Genomic DNA, 20147 nt, shown 5'->3' on the forward strand with positions numbered 1-20147 from the left:
TTGTTGGAGTGCAGGATTGCCAGCCTGTGACTTTTTGATTCTCATTTTCTCAGGTGATAGGCCCAGCAGTGGTTGTGATTGACTGACTGGTAGCACCGTTTTTCCCTTTTCAAAGCACTTTCTTTGTGGTTTCATTAGTGGCACTTACCACGTCCCCCTTAAAATCGAGGGTACACATTTCTCCACAATCGCTTCAGTATTTATTGTTTGCAGCATTTATGCTAATGGCCCTGCTGGCTGCTGTGAGCTGATAGGGTTTTGTAATTTGGGTTTGCATGGCTTTGAAAATTCGTAAAACTCATCATTTTTCACCGCCGTTTTCTTTTCTGTTAAAAAAAGGAAACAATTGGCAGTACAATATAACTCTTGAAATTGTCTTCTTGGAAGGTTGCCCTCTTTTGAATTTTTTGGGCGATTTTCCACCTGAGACTTTTTTTAGAGAGCAGGTGTCATTTACCGAACTGCAAGTTTTGTGAATATTTAGTGACCTTTAGCAATGGTTTTAAAGCTCCTGTTGTGGGAAGTGACCTGAAGCAGGCAGCATTTCTCCATTCCCAAATCTGGGTAGTAGGGCAGCAGAGCCTTTCTGGAAGTCGTGTTCCTAGGTTGTAAATTACATTGGAATGTGCATGGAGAAAGCCCCATAAGTTTATGTCTCATTATTTCTTCTTGGTTTTAATTTTTTTTTTTTTAATTGGGGTAAAGCTTAGAATATAGTTTGTCCTAGGTGTACACAATCTGGTTCATTTGTACATTATATATATCTATTCAACTACAGATCCTCTTCCCATGTAAAATGGTACAGAAGGTTCCGCAGACTTCCCTTGCTATATGGTCGGTCTTTTTGAGATATATAGATAATATGTGTTTGTATACATATAGTAACACTAATCTTAATTTATTCATTCCCCCCACCTTTCGTTTTAGATGAGCATAGTTTGTTTTCTAAATCTGTGAGTGTCTTTCTCTGTGCAAATATGTTCATTTGTGTCAGTTATTAGATAACGCCTATAAGTGATATCATAGAATACAGGTCTGTTGCTTTCCAACTTACCTCATCTTTCATGATTCTCTGCAGACTCATTTGTGGTGCCTCAAAGAGCAATGGTTCGTTGTTTTCCATGGCTAATATTCCATTGTGTACATGGAGCACTTCTTCTTTATCCATTCACCTGTTGTTGGACATTTTGATTGCTTCACTGTCTTGGCTATTGTGAATAAGGCTGCACTGCAGCTTTTGCGGCCTGTGTCTTCTCGATTCTTGTCTTCTCAGGTGAGAGGTCCATTGGTGCGCCTGCTGGATTGAATGGTACCTCCATTTTTACTTTTAAACACAGCTCCTTTCTTTTCTCATTATTGGCTGTTACCCCTTTACGTCTCACCAGCAGGTAGAGGGTACACAGTTCTCTAAAACCTCTTCAGCACTTATTGTTTGTAGACTTTTTGCTGATGGTCAGTCGACTGGTGTAAGTTGAAACCTTTTGTAGATTAGATTGCATGGGTCTAACACACCCTGAGGTTGAGCTTTTATCCATTTTCCTTTTTTTTTTAAAAGAGCGTGAGTAAAACATAACTCTTCATACTCTCTTCTTGAAACATCTCCCTGTTTTGAATTTTTTTGTCCATTCACTACTTCAGCACAATTTTTTAGGGCAGGTGTCCTTTACAGCCCTGAGTCCTTGTGAATGTTAAGTAACCATTAGCTGTGAGTTTAAAGCTGCTCTTGCAGGACACGGCCACAAGGTGGCAGCATTTCTTCTTTACCAAATTTGGTAACTGGGGAAACAGAGGCTTAATGGAAGTGGTGTTCTAGGTTGTAAATTAGAATGGAATGTGCCAGGAAAAAGCCCTTTAAGTTTATGTCTCATTACTTCTTGTTCATATTTATAATTTACTTTTTATTTTTTATCCCAGCAAATTTGATTACAATGGTTTGTTGGTTCTAGGTGTGCAAGATGTGGTTGTTTCACACATATACATGTATCTATTCTTCCTAGCATCCTTTTCCCATGTAGGTTATGCCACAAGGTTGAGTAGTCTTCTCCTGGTCTTCCGTACGTCTTTGGTGATTATATATTTCACATGGTTTGTATATCTCTGTTAACCCCAATATGGTAATGTATCCAATTATCATCCCTTTCTATTTGGTGAACCATAAGTTTTTTAATGAATCTGTGATTGCCTTTCTCTGTGGAAATATCTTCATTGGTATCAATTTTTAAGTAACTCCTAAAAGTGATATAATAGGATATGTGTCTTTTGCTTTCTCACTTACTACAGGTGGCGTGATTACGTCTAGACTCATCTATGGTGCTGCAAATGGCATTGTTTCATTTTTTTCACTAGCGAATATCCCACTTGTACATGGAGGAGTTCTTCTTTGTCCACCCATCTGTTGGTGGACTTTTTGGTTACTTCCATATCTTGGCTATTGTAATACTGTGCAATGTAGATTTTCTTGCCTGTGTCTTTCCAATTCTCTCTTCTTAGATTATAAGTGGAGTGGGCCTGCTGGATCATATGGTAGCTCAATGTTTACCTTTTTAAGGCACTTCCATTCTGTTCTAGTTCGTGGCCCTTTCCAAGGTACGTCCCCCTTGAAGTTGAGGGTTTGCATTTCTCTACAACACCTTCAGCATTTATTGTTTGTAGTTTTCTTGCTGATGGTTATTCTGACAAGTGTGATCTGATACCTCTTTGTGGCTGAATTCGCACGTGTCTCATAATCCATTGAAATTGAGCTTGAAGGCATGTCCTTTTTATTTTTCAAGCTGTGATTACCCCTTAGTTCTTCAAAGTGTTCTCTTAAAGTATGTGTCACATTTTGAAATGTTTTGGCCATTACCTCCCTGAAGATATTTTGAGGGCAGGTTTCATTTACAGTTCTGCAGTACTTCTTCCTATGAAATGACCATTAGCACAGGCTTTAAAGCTGCTTTTGCAGGTAACTGCCAGAGGGCGGCAGCCTTTCTATGTTCCCCACCCTGGTAACTAGGGAAAAGCGCTTGCGGCCTGTGGTGTTTCTCGGTTATAAATTAGAGTGGAGTGTGCCCGGACCAACCCACAGAAGCTGATGTCTCCTTACTTTTGTTGGATTTTTAATTTTAATTTTTATTTTTTATTGGAGTAGTTTTCCACTGTGTACGTGGACCACTTCTACTTTGTGCATTCCTCGGTGGATGGACATTTTCATTGCTTCCAAGTGTTGGCTATGGTAAATATTGTTGGAGTGCAGGATTGCCAGCCTGTGACTTTTTGATTCTCATTTTCTCAGGTGATAGGCCCAGCAGTGGTTGTGATTGACTGACTGGTAGCACCGTTTTTCCCTTTTCAAAGCACTTTCTTTGTGGTTTCATTAGTGGCACTTACCACGTCCCCCTTAAAATCGAGGGTACACATTTCTCCACAATCGCTTCAGTATTTATTGTTTGCAGCATTTATGCTAATGGCCCTGCTGGCTGCTGTGAGCTGATAGGGTTTTGTAATTTGGGTTTGCATGGCTTTGAAAATTCGTAAAACTCATCATTTTTCACCGCCGTTTTCTTTTCTGTTAAAAAAAGGAAACAATTGGCAGTACAATATAACTCTTGAAATTGTCTTCTTGGAAGGTTGCCCTCTTTTGAATTTTTTGGGCGATTTTCCACCTGAGACTTTTTTTAGAGAGCAGGTGTCATTTACCGAACTGCAAGTTTTGTGAATATTTAGTGACCTTTAGCAATGGTTTTAAAGCTCCTGTTGTGGGAAGTGACCTGAAGCAGGCAGCATTTCTCCATTCCCAAATCTGGGTAGTAGGGCAGCAGAGCCTTTCTGGAAGTCGTGTTCCTAGGTTGTAAATTACATTGGAATGTGCATGGAGAAAGCCCCATAAGTTTATGTCTCATTATTTCTTCTTGGTTTTAATTTTTTTTTTTTTTAATTGGGGTAAAACTTAGAATATTGTTTGTCCTAGGTGTACACAATCTGGTTCATTTGTACATTATATATATCTATTCAACTACAGATCCTCTTCCCATGTAAAATGGTACAGAAGGTTCCGCAGACTTCCCTTGCTATATGGTCGGTCTTTTTGAGATATATAGATAATATGTGTTTGTATACATATAGTAACACTAATCTTAATTTATTCATTCCCCCCACCTTTCGTTTTAGATGAGCATAGTTTGTTTTCTAAATCTGTGAGTGTCTTTCTCTGTGCAAATATGTTCATTTGTGTCAGTAATTAGATAACGCCTATAAGTGATATCATAGAATACAGGTCTGTTGCTTTCCAACTTACCTCATCTTTCATGATTCTCTGCAGACTCATTTGTGGTGCCTCAAAGAGCAATGGTTCGTTGTTTTCCATGGCTAATATTCCATTGTGTACATGGAGCACTTCTTCTTTATCCATTCACCTGTTGTTGGACATTTTGATTGCTTCACTGTCTTGGCTATTGTGAATAAGGCTGCACTGCAGCTTTTGCGGCCTGTGTCTTCTCGATTCTTGTCTTCTCAGGTGAGAGGTCCATTGGTGCGCCTGCTGGATTGAATGGTACCTCCATTTTTACTTTTAAACACAGCTCCTTTCTTTTCTCATTATTGGCTGTTACCCCTTTACGTCTCACCAGCAGGTAGAGGGTACACAGTTCTCTAAAACCCCTTCAGCACTTATTGTTTGTAGATTTTTTGCTGATGGTCAGTCGACTGGTGTAAGTTGAAACCTTTTGTAGATTAGATTGCATGGGTCTAACACACCCTGAGGTTGAGCTTTTATCCATTTTCCTTTTTTTTTTAAAAGAGCGTGAGTAAAACATAACTCTTCATACTCTCTTCTTGAAACATCTGCCTGTTTTGAATTTTTTTGTCCATTCACTACTTCAGCACAATTTTTTAGGGCAGGTGTCCTTTACAGCCCTGAGTCCTTGTGAATGTTAAGTAACCATTAGCTGTGAGTTTAAAGCTGCTCTTGCAGGACACGGCCACAAGGTGGCAGCATTTCTTCTTTACCAAATTTGGTAACTGGGGAAACAGAGGCTTAATGGAAGTGGTGTTCTAGGTTGTAAATTAGAATGGAATGTGCCAGGAAAAAGCCCTTTAAGTTTATGTCTCATTACTTCTTGTTCATATTTATAATTTACTTTTTATTTTTTATCCCAGCAACTTTGATTACAATGGTTTGTTGGTTCTAGGTGTGCAAGATGTGGTTCTTTCACACATATACATGTATCTATTCTTCCTAGCATCCTTTTCCCATGTAGGTTATGCCACAAGGTTGAGTAGTCTTCTCCTGGTCTTCCGTACGTCTTTGGTGATTATATATTTCACATGGTTTGTATATCTCTGTTAACCCCAATATGGTAATGTATCCAATTATCATCCCTTTCTATTTGGTGAACCATAAGTTTTTTAATGAATCTGTGATTGCCTTTCTCTGTGGAAATATCTTCATTGGTATCAATTTTTAAGTAACTCCTAAAAGTGATATAATAGGATATGTGTCTTTTGCTTTCTCACTTACTACAGGTGGCGTGATTACGTCTAGACTCATCTATGGTGCTGCAAATGGCATTGTTTCATTTTTTTCACTAGCGAATATCCCACTTTTACATGGAGGAGTTCTTCTTTGTCCACCCATCTGTTGGTGGACTTTTTGGTTACTTCCATATCTTGGCTATTGTAATACTGTGCAATGTAGATTTTCTTGCCTGTGTCTTTCCAATTCTCTCTTCTTAGATTATAAGTGGAGTGGGCCTGCTGGATCATATGGTAGCTCAATGTTTACCTTTTTAAGGCACTTCCATTCTGTTCTAGTTCGTGGCCCTTTCCAAGTTACGTCCCCCTTGAAGTTGAGGGTTTGCATTTCTCTACAACACCTTCAGCATTTATTGTTTGTAGTTTTCTTGCTGATGGTTATTCTGACAAGTGTGATCTGATACCTCTTTGTGGCTGAATTCGCACGTGCCTCATAATCCATTGAAATTGAGCTTGAAGGCATGTCCTTTTTATTTTTCAAGCTGTGATTACCCCTTAGTTCTTCAAAGTGTTCTCTTAAAGTATGTGTCACAGTTTGAAATGTTTTGGCCATTACCTCCCTGAAGATATTTTGAGGGCAGGTTTCATTTACAGTTCTGCAGTACTTCTTCCTATGAAATGACCATTAGCACAGGCTTTAAAGCTGCTTTTGCAGGTAACTGCCAGAGGGCGGCAGCCTTTCTATGTTCCCCACCCTGGTAACTAGGGAAAAGCCCTTGCGGCCTGTGGTGTTTCTCGGTTATAAATTAGAGTGGAGTGTGCCCGGACCAACCCACAGAAGCTGATGTCTCCTTACTTTTGTTGGATTTTTAATTTTAATTTTTATTTTTTATTGGAGTAGTTTTCCACTGTGTACGTGGACCACTTCTACTTTGTGCATTCCTCGGTGGATGGACATTTTCATTGCTTCCAAGTGTTGGCTATGGTAAATATTGTTGGAGTGCAGGATTGCCAGCCTGTGACTTTTTGATTCTCATTTTCTCAGGTGATAGGCCCAGCAGTGGTTGTGATTGACTGACTGGTAGCACCGTTTTTCCCTTTTCAAAGCACCTTCTTTGTGGTTTCATTAGTGGCACTTACCACGTCCCCCTTAAAATCGAGGGTACACATTTCTCCACAATCGCTTCAGTATTTATTGTTTGCAGCATTTATGCTAATGGCCCTGCTGGCTGCTGTGAGCTGATAGGGTTTTGTAATTTGGGTTTGCATGGCTTTGAAAATTCGTAAAACTCATCATTTTTCACCGCCGTTTTCTTTTCTGTTAAAAAAAGGAAACAATTGGGAGTACAATATAACTCGTGAAATTGTCTTCTTGGAAGGTTGCCCTCTTTTGAATTTTTTGGGCGATTTTCCACCTGAGACTTTTTTTAGAGAGCAGGTGTCATTTACCGAACTGCAAGCTTTGTGAATATTTAGTGACCTTTGGCAATGGTTTTAAAGCTCCTGTTGTGTGAAGTGACCTGAAGCAGGCAGCATTTCTCCATTCCCAAATCTGGGTAGTAGGGCAGCAGAGCCTTTCTGGAAGTCGTGTTCCTAGGTTGTAAATTACATTGGAATGTGCATGGAGAAAGCCCCATAAGTTTATATCTCATTATTTCTTCTTGGTTTTAATTTTTTTTTTTAATTGGGGTAAAGCTTAGAATATCGTTTGTCCTAGGTGTACACAATCTGGTTCATTTGTACATTATATATATCTATACAACTACAGATCCTCTTCCCATGTAAAATGGTACAGAAGGTTCCGCAGACTTCCCTTGCTATATGGTCGGTCTTTTTGAGATATATAGATAATATGTGTTTGTATACATATAGTAACACTAATCTTAATTTATTCATTCCCCCCACCTTTCGTGTTAGATGAGCATAGTTTGTTTTCTAAATCTGTGAGTGTCTTTCTCTGTGCAAATATGTTCATTTGTGTCAGTTATTAGATAACGCCTATAAGTGATATCATAGAATACAGGTCTGTTGCTTTCCAACTTACCTCATCTTTCATGATTCTCTGCAGACTCATTTGTGGTGCCTCAAAGAGCAATGGTTCATTGTTTTCCATGACTAATATTCCATTGTGTACATGGAGCACTTCTTCTTTATCCATTCACCTGTTGTTGGACATTTTGATTGCTTCACTGTCTTGGCTATTGTGAATAAGGCTGCAGTGCAGCTTTTGCGGCCTGTGTCTTCTCGATTCTTGTCTTCTCAGGTGAGAGGTCCATTGGTGCGCCTGCTGGATTGAATGGTACCTCCATTTTTACTTTTAAACACAGCTCCTTTCTTTTCTCATTATTGGCTGTTACCCCTTTACGTCTCACCAGCAGGTAGAGGGTACACAGTTCTCTAAAACCCCTTCAGCACTTATTGTTTGTAGACTTTTTGCTGATGGTCAGTCGACTGGTGTAAGTTGAAACCTTTTGTAGATTAGATTGCATGGGTCTAACACACCCTGAGGTTGAGCTTTTATCCATTTTCCTTTTTTTTTTGAAAGAGCGTGAGTAAAACATAACTCTTCATACTCTCTTCTTGAAACATCTGCCTGTTTTGAATTTTTTTGTCCATTCACTACTTCAGCACAATTTTTTAGGGCAGGTGTCCTTTACAGCCCTGAGTCCTTGTGAATGTTAAGTAACCATTAGCTGTGAGTTTAAAGCTGCTCTTGCAGGACACGGCCACAAGGTGGCAGCATTTCTTCTTTACCAAATTTGGTAACTGGGGAAACAGAGGCTTAATGGAAGTGGTGTTCTAGGTTGTAAATTAGAATGGAATGTGCCAGGAAAAAGCCCTTTAAGTTTATGTCTCATTACTTCTTGTTAATATTTATAATTTACTTTTTATTTTTTATCCCAGCAAATTTGATTACAATGGTTTGTTGGTTCTAGGTGTGCAAGATGTGGTTCTTTCACACATATACATGTATCTATTCTTCCTAGCATCCTTTTCCCATGTAGGTTATGCCACAAGGTTGAGTAGTCTTCTCCTGGTCTTCCGTACGTCTTTGGTGATTATATATTTCACATGGTTTGTATATCTCTGTTAACCCCAATATGGTAATGTATCCAATTATCATCCCTTTCTATTTGGTGAACCATAAGTTTTTTAATGAATCTGTGATTGCCTTTTTCTGTGGAAATATCTTCATTGGTATCAATTTTTAAGTAACTCCTAAAAGTGATATAATAGGATATGTGTCTTTTGCTTTCTCACTTACTACAGGTAGCGTGATTACGTCTAGACTCATCTATGGTGCTGCAAATGGCATTGTTTCATTTTTTTCACTAGCGAATATCCCACTTGTACATGGAGGAGTTCTTCTTTGTCCACCCATCTGTTGGTGGACTTTTTGGTTACTTCCATATCTTGGCTATTGTAATACTGTGCAATGCAGATTTGCCTGCCTGTGTCTTTCCAATTCTCTCTTCTTAGATTATAAGTGGAGTGGGCCTGCTGGATCATATGGTAGCTCAATGTTTACCTTTTTAAGGCACTTCCATTCTGTTCTAGTTCGTGGCCCTTTCAAAGTTACGTCCCCCTTGAAGTTGAGGGTTTGCATTTCTCTACAACACCTTCAGCATTTATTGTTTGTAGTTTTCTTGCTGATGGTTATACTGACAAGTGTGATCTGACACCTCTTTGTGGCTGAATTCGCACGTGCCTCATAATCCATTGAAATTGAGCTTGAAGGCATGTCCTTTTTATTTTTCAAGCTGTGATTACCCCTTAGTTCTTCAAAGTGTTCTCTTAAAGTATGTGTCACAGTTTGAAATGTTTTGGCCATTACCTCCCTGAAGATATTTTGAGGGCAGGTTTCATTTACAGTTCTGCAGTACTTCTTCCTATGAAATGACCATTAGCACAGGCTTTAAAGCTGCTTTTGCAGGTAACTGCCAGAGGGCGGCAGCCTTTCTATGTTCCCCACCCTGGTAACTAGGGAAAAGCCCTTGCGGCCTGTGGTGTTTCTCGGTTATAAATTAGAGTGGAGTGTGCCCGGACCAACCCACAGAAGCTGATGTCTCCTTACTTTTGTTGGATTTTTAATTTTAATTTTTATTTTTTATTGGAGTAGTTTTCCACTGTGTACGTGGACCACTTCTACTTTGTGCATTCCTCGGTGGATGGACATTTTCATTGCTTCCAAGTGTTGGCTATGGTAAATATTGTTGGAGTGCAGGATTGCCAGCCTGTGACTTTTTGATTCTCATTTTCTCAGGGGATAGGCCCAGCAGTGGTTGTGATTGACTGACTGGTAGCACCGTTTTTCCCTTTTCAAAGCACCTTCTTTGTGTTTTCATTAGTGGCACTTACCACGTCCCCCTTAAAATCGAGGGTACACATTTCTCCACAATCGCTTCAGTATTTATTGTTTGCAGCATTTATGCTAATGGCCCTGCTGGCTGCTGTGAGCTGATAGGGTTTTGTAATTTGGGTTTGCATGGCTTTGAAAATTCGTAAAACTCATCATTTTTCACCGCCGTTTTCTTTTCTGTTAAAAAAAGGAAACAATTGGGAGTACAATATAACTCTTGAAATTGTCTTCTTGGAAGGTTGCCCTCTTTTGAATTTTTTGGGCGATTTTCCACCTGAGACTTTTTTTAGAGAGCAGGTGTCATTTACCGAAATGCAAGCTTTGTGAATATTTAGTGACCTTTGGCAATGGTTTTAAAGCTCCTGTTGTGTGAAGTGACCTGAAGCAGGCAGCATTTCTCCATTCCCAAATCTGGGTAGTAGGGCAGCAGAGCCTTTCTGGAAGTCGTGTTCCTAGGTTGTAAATTACATTGGAATGTGCATGGAGAAAGCCCCATAAGTTTATATCTCATTATTTCTTCTTGGTTTTAATTTTTTTTTTTAATTGGGGTAAAGCTTAGAATATTGTTTGTCCTAGGTGTACACAATCTGGTTCATTTGTACATTATATATATCTATTCAACTACAGATCCTCTTCCCATGTAAAATGGTACAGAAGGTTCCGCAGACTTCCCTTGCTATATGGTCGGTCTTTTTGAGATATATAGATAATATGTGTTTGTATACATATAGTAACACTAATCTTAATTTATTAATTCCCTCCACCTTTCGTGTTAGATGAGCATAGTTTGTTTTCTAAATCTGTGAGTGTCTTTCTCTGTGCAAATATGTTCATTTGTGTCAGTTATTAGATAACGCCTATAAGTGATATCATAGAATACAGGTCTGTTGCTTTCCAACTTACCTCATCTTTCATGATTCTCTGCAGACTCATTTGTGGTGCCTCAAAGAGCAATGGTTCGTTGTTTTCCATGACTAATATTCCATTGTGTACATGGAGCACTTCTTCTTTATCCATTCACCTGTTGTTGGACATTTTGATTGCTTCACTGTCTTGGCTATTGTGAATAAGGCTGCACTGCAGCTTTTGCGGCCTGTGTCTTCTCGATTCTTGTCTTCTCAGGTGAGAGGTCCATTGGTGCGCCTGCTGGATTGAATGGTACCTCCATTTTTACTTTTAAACACAGCTCCTTTCTTTTCTCATTATTGGCTGTTACCCCTTTACGTCTCACCAGCAGGTAGAGGGTACACAGTTCTCTAAATCCCCTTCAGCACTTATTGTTTGTAGACTTTTTGCTGATGGTCAGTCGACTGGTGTAAGTTGAAACCTTTTGTAGATTAGATTGCATGGGTCTAACACACCCTGAGGTTGAGCTTTTATCCATTTTCCTTTTTTTTTAAAAGAGCGTGAGTAAAACATAACTCTTCATACTCTCTTCTTGAAACATCTGCCTGTTTTGAATTTTTTTGTCCATTCACTACTTCAGCACAATTTTTTAGGGCAGGTGTCCTTTACAGCCCTGAGTCCTTGTGAATGTTAAGTAACCATTAGCTGTGAGTTTAAAGCTGCTCTTGCAGGACACGGCCACAAGGTGGCAGCATTTCTTCTTTACCAAATTTGGTAACTGGGGAAACAGAGGCTTAATGGAAGTGGTGTTCTAGGTTGTAAATTAGAATGGAATGTGCCAGGAAAAGCCCTTTAAGTTTATGTCTCATTACTTCTTGTTCATATTTATAATTTACTTTTTATTTTTTATCCCAGCAAATTTGATTACAATGGTTTGTTGGTTCTAGGTGTGCAAGATGTGGTTCTTTCACACATATACATGTATCTATTCTTCCTAGCATCCTTTTCCCATGTAGGTTATGCCACAAGGTTGAGTCGTCTTCTCCTGGTCTTCCGTACGTCTTTGGTGATTATATATTTCACATGGTTTGTATATCTCTGTTAACCCCAATATGGTAATGTATCCAATTATCATCCCTTTCTATTTGGTGAACCATAAGTTTTTTAATGAATCTGTGATTGCTTTTCTCTGTGGAAATATCTTCATTGGTATCAATTTTTAAGTAACTCCTAAAAGTGATATAATAGGATATGTGTCTTTTGCTTTCTCACTTACTACAGGTGGCGTGATTACGTCTAGACTCATCTATGGTGCTGCAAATGGCATTGTTTCATTTTTTTCACTAGCGAATATCCCACTTGTACATGGAGGAGTTCTTCTTTGTCCACCCATCTGTTGGTGGACTTTTTGGTTACTTCCATATCTTGGCTATTGTAATACTGTGCAATGCAGATTTGCCTGCCTGTGTCTTTCCAATTCTCTCTTCTTAGATTATAAGTGGAGTGGGCCTGCTGGAACATATGGTAGCTCAATGTTTACCTTTTTAAGGCACTTCCATTCTGTTCTAGTTCGTGGCCCTTTCCAAGTTACGTCCCCCTTGAAGTTGAGGGTTTGCTTTTCTCTACAACACCTTCAGCATTTATTGTTTGTAGTTTTCTTGCTGATGGTTATACTGACAAGTGTGATCTGATACCTCTTTGTGGCTGAATTCGCACGTGCCTCATAATCCATTGAAATTGAGCTTGAAGGCATGTCCTTTTTATTTTTCAAGCTGTGATTACCCCTTAGTTCTTCAAAGTGTTCTCTTAAAGTATGTGTCACAGTTTGAAATGTTTTGGCCATTACCTCCCTGAAGATATTTTGAGGGCAGGTTTCATTTACAGTTCTGCAGTACTTCTTCCTATGAAATGACCATTAGCACAGGCTTTAAAGCTGCTTTTGCAGGTAACTGCCAGAGGGCGGCAGCCTTTCTATGTTCCCCACCCTGGTAACTAGGGAAAAGCCCTTGCGGCCTGTGGTGTTTCTCGGTTATAAATTAGAGTGGAGTGTGCCCGGACCAACCCACAGAAGCTGATGTCTCCTTACTTTTGTTGGATTTTTAATTTTAATTTTTATTTTTTATTGGAGTAGTTTTCCACTGTGTACGTGGACCACTTCTACTTTGTGCATTCCTCGGTGGATGGACATTTTCATTGCTTCCAAGTGTTGGCTATGGTAAATATTGTTGGAGTGCAGGATTGCCAGCCTGTGACTTTTTGATTCTCATTTTCTCAGGGGATAGGCCCAGCAGTGGTTGTGATTGACTGACTGGTAGCACCGTTTTTCCCTTTTCAAAGCACCTTCTTTGTGTTTTCATTAGTGGCACTTACCACGTCGCCCTTAAAATCGAGGGTACACATTTCTCCACAATCGCTTCAGTATTTATTGTTTGCAGCATTTATGCTAATGGCCCTGCTGGCTGCTGTGAGCTGATAGGGTTTTGTAATTTGGGTTTGCATGGTTTTGAAAATTCGTAAAACTCATCATTTTTCACCGCCGTTTTCTTTTCTGTTAAAAAAAGGAAACAATTGGGAGTACAATATAACTCTTGAAATTGTCTTCTTGGAAGGTTGCCCTCTTTTGAATTTTTTGGGCGATTTTCCACCTGAGACTTTTTTTAGAGAGCAGGTGTCATTTACCGAACTGCAAGTTTTGTGAATATTTAGTGACCTTTAGCAATGGTTTTAAAGCTCCTGTTGTGGGAAGTGACCTGAAGCAGGCAGCATTTCTCCATTCCCAAATCTGGGTAGTAGGGCAGCAGAGCCTTTCTGGAAGTCGTGTTCCTAGGTTGTAAATTACATTGGAATGTGATGGAGAAAGCCCCAAAAGTTTATGTCTCATTATTTCTTCTTGGTTTTAAATTTTTTTTTTAATTGGGGTAAAGCTTAGAATATCGTTTGTCCTAGGTGTACACAATCTGGTTCATTTGTACATTATATATATCTATTCAACTACAGATCCTCTTCCCATGTAAAATGGTACAGAAGGTTCCGCAGACTTCCCTTGCTATATGGTCGGTCTTTTTGAGATATATAGATAATATGTGTTTGTATACATATAGTAACACTAATCTTAATTTATTCATTCCCCCCACCTTTCGTTTTAGATGAGCATAGTTTGTTTTCTAAATCTGTGAGTGTCTTTCTCTGTGCAAATATGTTCATTTGTGTCAGTTATTAGATAACGCCTATAAGTGATATCATAGAATACAGGTCTGTTGCTTTCCAACTTACCTCATCTTTCATGATTCTCTGCAGACTCATTTGTGGTGCCTCAAAGAGCAATGGTTCGTTGTTTTCCATGACTAATATTCCATTGTGTACATGGAGCACTTCTTCTTTATCCATTCACCTGTTGTTGGACATTTTGATTGCTTCACTGTCTTGGCTATTGTGAATAAGGCTGCACTGCAGCTTTTGCGGCCTGTGTCTTCTCGATTCTTGTCTTCTCAGGTGAGAGGTCCATTGGTGCGCCTGCTGGATTGAATGGTACCTCCATTTTTACTTTTAAACACAGCTCCTTTCTTTTCTCATTATTGGCTGTTACCCCTTTACGTCTCACCAGCAGGTAGAGGGTACACAGTTCTCTAAATCCCCTTCAGCACTTATTGTTTGTAGACTTTTTGCTGATGGTCAGTCGACTGGTGTAAGTTGAAACCTTTTGTAGATTAGATTGCATGGGTCTAACACACCCTGAGGTTGAGCTTTTATCCATTTTCCTTTTTTTTTAAAAGAGCGTGAGTAAAACATAACTCTTCATACTCTCTTCTTGAAACATCTGCCTGTTTTGAATTTTTTTGTCCATTCACTACTTCAGCACAATTTTTTAGGGCAGGTGTCCTTTACAGCCCTGAGTCCTTGTGAATGTTAAGTAACCATTAGCTGTGAGTTTAAAGCTGCTCTTGCAGGACACGGCCACAAGGTGGCAGCATTTCTTCTTTACCAAATTTGGTAACTGGGGAAACAGAGGCTTAATGGAAGTGGTGTTCTAGGTTGTAAATTAGAATGGAATGTGCCAGGAAAAAGCCCTTTAAGTTTATGTCTCATTACTTCTTGTTCATATTTATAATTTACTTTTTATTTTTTATCCCAGCAAATTTGATTACAATGGTTTGTTGGTTCTAGGTGTGCAAGATGTGGTTCTTTCACACATATACATGTATCTATTCTTCCTAGCATCCTTTTCCCATGTAGGTTATGCCACAAGGTTGAGTCGTCTTCTCCTGGTCTTCCGTACGTCTTTGGTGATTATATATTTCACATGGTTTGTATATCTCTGTTAACCCCAATATGGTAATGTATCCAATTATCATCCCTTTCTATTTGGTGAACCATAAGTTTTTTAATGAATCTGTGATTGCCTTTCTCTGTGGAAATATCTTCATTGATATCAATTTTTAAGTAACTCCTAAAAGTGATATAATAGGATATGTGTCTTTTGCTTTCTCACTTACTACAGGTGGCGTGATTACGTCTAGACTCATCTATGGTGCTGCAAATGGCATTGTTTCATTTTTTTCACTAGCGAATATCCCACTTGTACATGGAGGAGTTCTTCTTTGTCCACCCATCTGTTGGTGGACTTTTTGGTTACTTCCATATCTTGGCTATTGTAATACTGTGCAATGCAGATTTTCTTGCCTGTGTCTTTCCAATTCTCTCTTCTTAGATTATAAGTGGAGTGGGCCTGCTGGATCATATGGTAGCTCAATGTTTACCTTTTTAAGGCACTTCCATTCTGTTCTAGTTCGTGGCCCTTTCCAAGTTACGTCCCCCTTGAAGTTGAGGGTTTGCATTTCTCTACAACACCTTCAGCATTTATTGTTTGTAGTTTTCTTGCTGATGGTTATTCTGACAAGTGTGATCTGATACCTCTTTGTGGCTGAATTCGCACGTGCCTCATAATCCATTGAAATTGAGCTTGAAGGCATGTCCTTTTTATTTTTCAAGCTGTGATTACCCCTTAGTTCTTCAAAGTGTTCTCTTAAAGTATGTGTCACATTTTGAAATGTTTTGGCCATTACCTCCCTGAAGATATTTTGAGGGCAGGTTTCATTTACAGTTCTGCAGTACTTCTTCCTATGAAATGACCATTAGCACAGGCTTTAAAGCTGCTTTTGCAGGTAACTGCCAGAGGGCGGCAGCCTTTCTATGTTCCCCACCCTGGTAACTAGGGAAAAGCCCTTGCGGCCTGTGGTGTTTCTCGGTTATAAATTAGAGTGGAGTGTGCCCGGACCAACCCACAGAAGCTGATGTCTCCTTACTTTTGTTGGATTTTTAATTTTAATTTTTATTTTTTATTGGAGTAGTTTTCCACTGTGTACGTGGACCACTTCTACTTTGTGCATTCCTCGGTGGATGGACATTTTCATTGCTTCCAAGTGTTGGCTATGGTAAATATTGTTGGAGTGCAGGATTGCCAGCCTGTGACTTTTTGATTCTCATTTTCTCAGGGGATAGGCCCAGCAGTGGTTGTGATTGACTGACTGGTAGCACCGTTTTTCCCTTTTCAAAGCACCTTCTTTGTGTTTTCATTAGTGGCACTTACCACGTCCCCCTTAAAATCGAGGGTACACATTTCTCCACAATCGCTTCAGTATTTATTGTTTGCAGCATTTATGCTAATGGCCCTGCTGGCTGCTGTGAGCTGATAGGGTTTTGTAATTTGGGTTTGCATGGCTTTGAAAATTCGTAAAACTCATCATTTTTCACCGCCGTTTTCTTTTCTGTTAAAAAAAGGAAACAATTGGGAGTACAATATAACTCTTGAAATTGTCTTCTTGGAAGGTTGCCCTCTTTTGAATTTTTTGGGCGATTTTCCACCGGAGACTTTTTTTAGAGAGCAGGTGTCATTTACCGAACTGCAAGCTTTGTGAATATTTAGTGACCTTTGGCAATGGTTTTAAAGCTCCTGTTGTGGGAAGTGACCTGAAGCAGGCAGCATTTCTCCATTCCCAAATCTGGGTAGTAGGGCAGCAGAGCCTTTCTGGAAGTCGTGTTCCTAGGTTGTAAATTACATTGGAATGTGCATGGAGAAAGCCCCATAAGTTTATGTCTCATTATTTCTTCTTGGTTTTAAATTTTTTTTTTAATTGGGGTAAAGCTTAGAATATTGTTTGTCCTAGGTGTACACAATCTGGTTCATTTGTACATTATATATATCTATTCAACTACAGATCCTCTTCCCATGTAAAATGGTACAGAAGGTTCCGCAGACTTCCCTTGCTATATGGTCGGTCTTTTTGAGATATATAGATAATATGTGTTTGTATACATATAGTAACACTAATCTTAATTTATTCATTCCCCCCACCTTTCGTTTTAGATGAGCATAGTTTGTTTTCTAAATCTGTGAGTGTCTTTCTCTGTGCAAATATGTTCATTTGTGTCAGTTATTAGATAACGCCTATAAGTGATATCATAGAATACAGGTCTGTTGCTTTCCAACTTACCTCATCTTTCATGATTCTCTGCAGACTCATTTGTGGTGCCTCAAAGAGCAATGGTTCGTTGTTTTCCATGACTAATATTCCATTGTGTACATGGAGCACTTCTTCTTTATCCATTCACCTGTTGTTGGACATTTTGATTGCTTCACTGTCTTGGCTATTGTGAATAAGGCTGCAGTGCAGCTTTTGCGGCCTGTGTCTTCTCGATTCTTGTCTTCTCAGGTGAGAGGTCCATTGGTGCGCCTGCTGGATTGAATGGTACCTCCATTTTTACTTTTAAACACAGCTCCTTTCTTTTCTCATTATTGGCTGTTACCCCTTTACGTCTCACCAGCAGGTAGAGGGTACACAGTTCTCTAAAACCCCTTCAGCACTTATTGTTTGTAGACTTTTTGCTGATGGTCAGTCGACTGGTGTAAGTTGAAACCTTTTGTAGATTAGATTGCATGGGTCTAACACACCCTGAGGTTGAGCTTTTATCCATTTTCCTTTTTTTTTTAAAGAGCGTGAGTAAAACATAACTCTTCATACTCTCTTCTTGAAACATCTGCCTGTTTTGAATTTTTTTGTCCATTCACTACTTCAGCACAATTTTTTAGGGCAGGTGTCCTTTACAGCCCTGAGTCCTTGTGAATATTAAGTAACCATTAGCTGTGAGTTTAAAGCTGCTCTTGCAGGACACGGCCACAAGGTGGCAGCATTTCTTCTTTACCAAATTTGGTAACTGGGGAAACAGAGGCTTAAAGGAAGTGGTTTTCTAGGTTGTAAATTAGAATGGAATGTGCCAGGAAAAAGCCCTTTAAGTTTATGTCTCATTACTTCTTGTTCATATTTATAATTTACTTTTTATTTTTTATCCCAGCAAATTTGATTACAATGGTTTGTTGGTTCTAGGTGTGCAAGATGTGGTTCTTTCACACATATACATGTATCTATTCTTCCTAGCATCCTTTTCCCATGTAGGTTATGCCACAAGGTTGAGTCGTCTTCTCCTGGTCTTCCGTACGTCTTTGGTGATTATATATTTCACATGGTTTGTATATCTCTGTTAACCCCAATATGGTAATGTATCCAATTATCATCCCTTTCTATTTGGTGAACCATAAGTTTTTTAATGAATCTGTGATTGCCTTTCTCTGTGGAAATATCTTCATTGATATCAATTTTTAAGTAACTCCTAAAAGTGATATAATAGGATATGTGTCTTTTGCTTTCTCACTTACTACAGGTGGCGTGATTACGTCTAGACTCATCTATGGTGCTGCAAATGGCATTGTTTCATTTTTTTCACTAGCGAATATCCCACTTGTACATGGAGGAGTTCTTCTTTGTCCACCCATCTGTTGGTGGACTTTTTGGTTACTTCCATATCTTGGCTATTGTAATACTGTGCAATGCAGATTTTCTTGCCTGTGTCTTTCCAATTCTCTCTTCTTAGATTATAAGTGGAGTGGGCCTGCTGGATCATATGGTAGCTCAATGTTTACCTTTTTAAGGCACTTCCATTCTGTTCTAGTTCGTGGCCCTTTCCAAGTTACGTCCCCCTTGAAGTTGAGGGTTTGCATTTCTCTACAACACCTTCAGCATTTATTGTTTGTAGTTTTCTTGCTGATGGTTATTCTGACAAGTGTGATCTGATACCTCTTTGTGGCTGAATTCGCACGTGCCTCATAATCCATTGAAATTGAGCTTGAAGGCATGTCCTTTTTATTTTTCAAGCTGTGATTACCCCTTAGTTCTTCAAAGTGTTCTCTTAAAGTATGTGTCACATTTTGAAATGTTTTGGCCATTACCTCCCTGAAGATATTTTGAGGGCAGGTTTCATTTACAGTTCTGCAGTACTTCTTCCTATGAAATGACCATTAGCACAGGCTTTAAAGCTGCTTTTGCAGGTAACTGCCAGAGGGCGGCAGCCTTTCTATGTTCCCCACCCTGGTAACTAGGGAAAAGCCCTTGCGGCCTGTGGTGTTTCTCGGTTATAAATTAGAGTGGAGTGTGCCCGGACCAACCCACAGAAGCTGATGTCTCCTTACTTTTGTTGGATTTTTAATTTTAATTTTTATTTTTTATTGGAGTAGTTTTCCACTGTGTACGTGGACCACTTCTACTTTGTGCATTCCTCGGTGGATGGACATTTTCATTGCTTCCAAGTGTTGGCTATGGTAAATATTGCTGGAGTGCAGGATTGCCAGCCTGTGACTTTTTGATTCTCATTTTCTCAGGGGATAGGCCCAGCAGTGGTTGTGATTGACTGACTGGTAGCACCGTTTTTCCCTTTTCAAAGCACCTTCTTTGTGTTTTCATTAGTGGCACTTACCACGTCCCCCTTAAAATCGAGGGTACACATTTCTCCACAATCGCTTCAGTATTTATTGTTTGCAGCATTTATGCTAATGGCCCTGCTGGCTGCTGTGAGCTGATAGGGTTTTGTAATTTGGGTTTGCATGGCTTTGAAAATTCGTAAAACTCATCATTTTTCACCGCCGTTTTCTTTTCTGTTTAAAAAAGGAAACAATTGGGAGTACAATATAACTCTTGAAATTGTTTTCTTGGAAGGTTGCCCTCTTTTGAATTTTTTGGGCGATTTTCCACCTGAGACTTTTTTTAGAGAGCAGGTGTCATTTACCGAACTGCAAGTTTTGTGAATATTTAGTGACCTTTAGCAATGGTTTTAAAGCTCCTGTTGTGGGAAGTGACCTGAAGCAGGCAGCATTTCTCCATTCCCAAATCTGGGTAGTAGGGCAGCAGAGCCTTTCTGGAAGTCGTGTTCCTAGGTTGTAAATTACATTGGAATGTGCATGGAGAAAGCACCATAAGTTTATATCTCATTATTTCTTCTGGGTTTTAAATTTTTTTTTTAATTGGGGTAAAGCTTAGAATATTGTTTGTCCTAGGTGTACACAATCTGGTTCATTTGTACATTATATATATCTATTCAACTACAGATCCTCTTCCCATGTAAAATGGTACAGAAGGTTCCGCAGACTTCCCTTGCTATATGG

The sequence above is a fragment of the Balaenoptera physalus genome (genome assembly GCF_965194825.1).
Source record: "Balaenoptera physalus genome assembly, chromosome: 5".
Classification (NCBI taxonomy): Eukaryota; Metazoa; Chordata; class Mammalia; order Artiodactyla; family Balaenopteridae; genus Balaenoptera; species Balaenoptera physalus.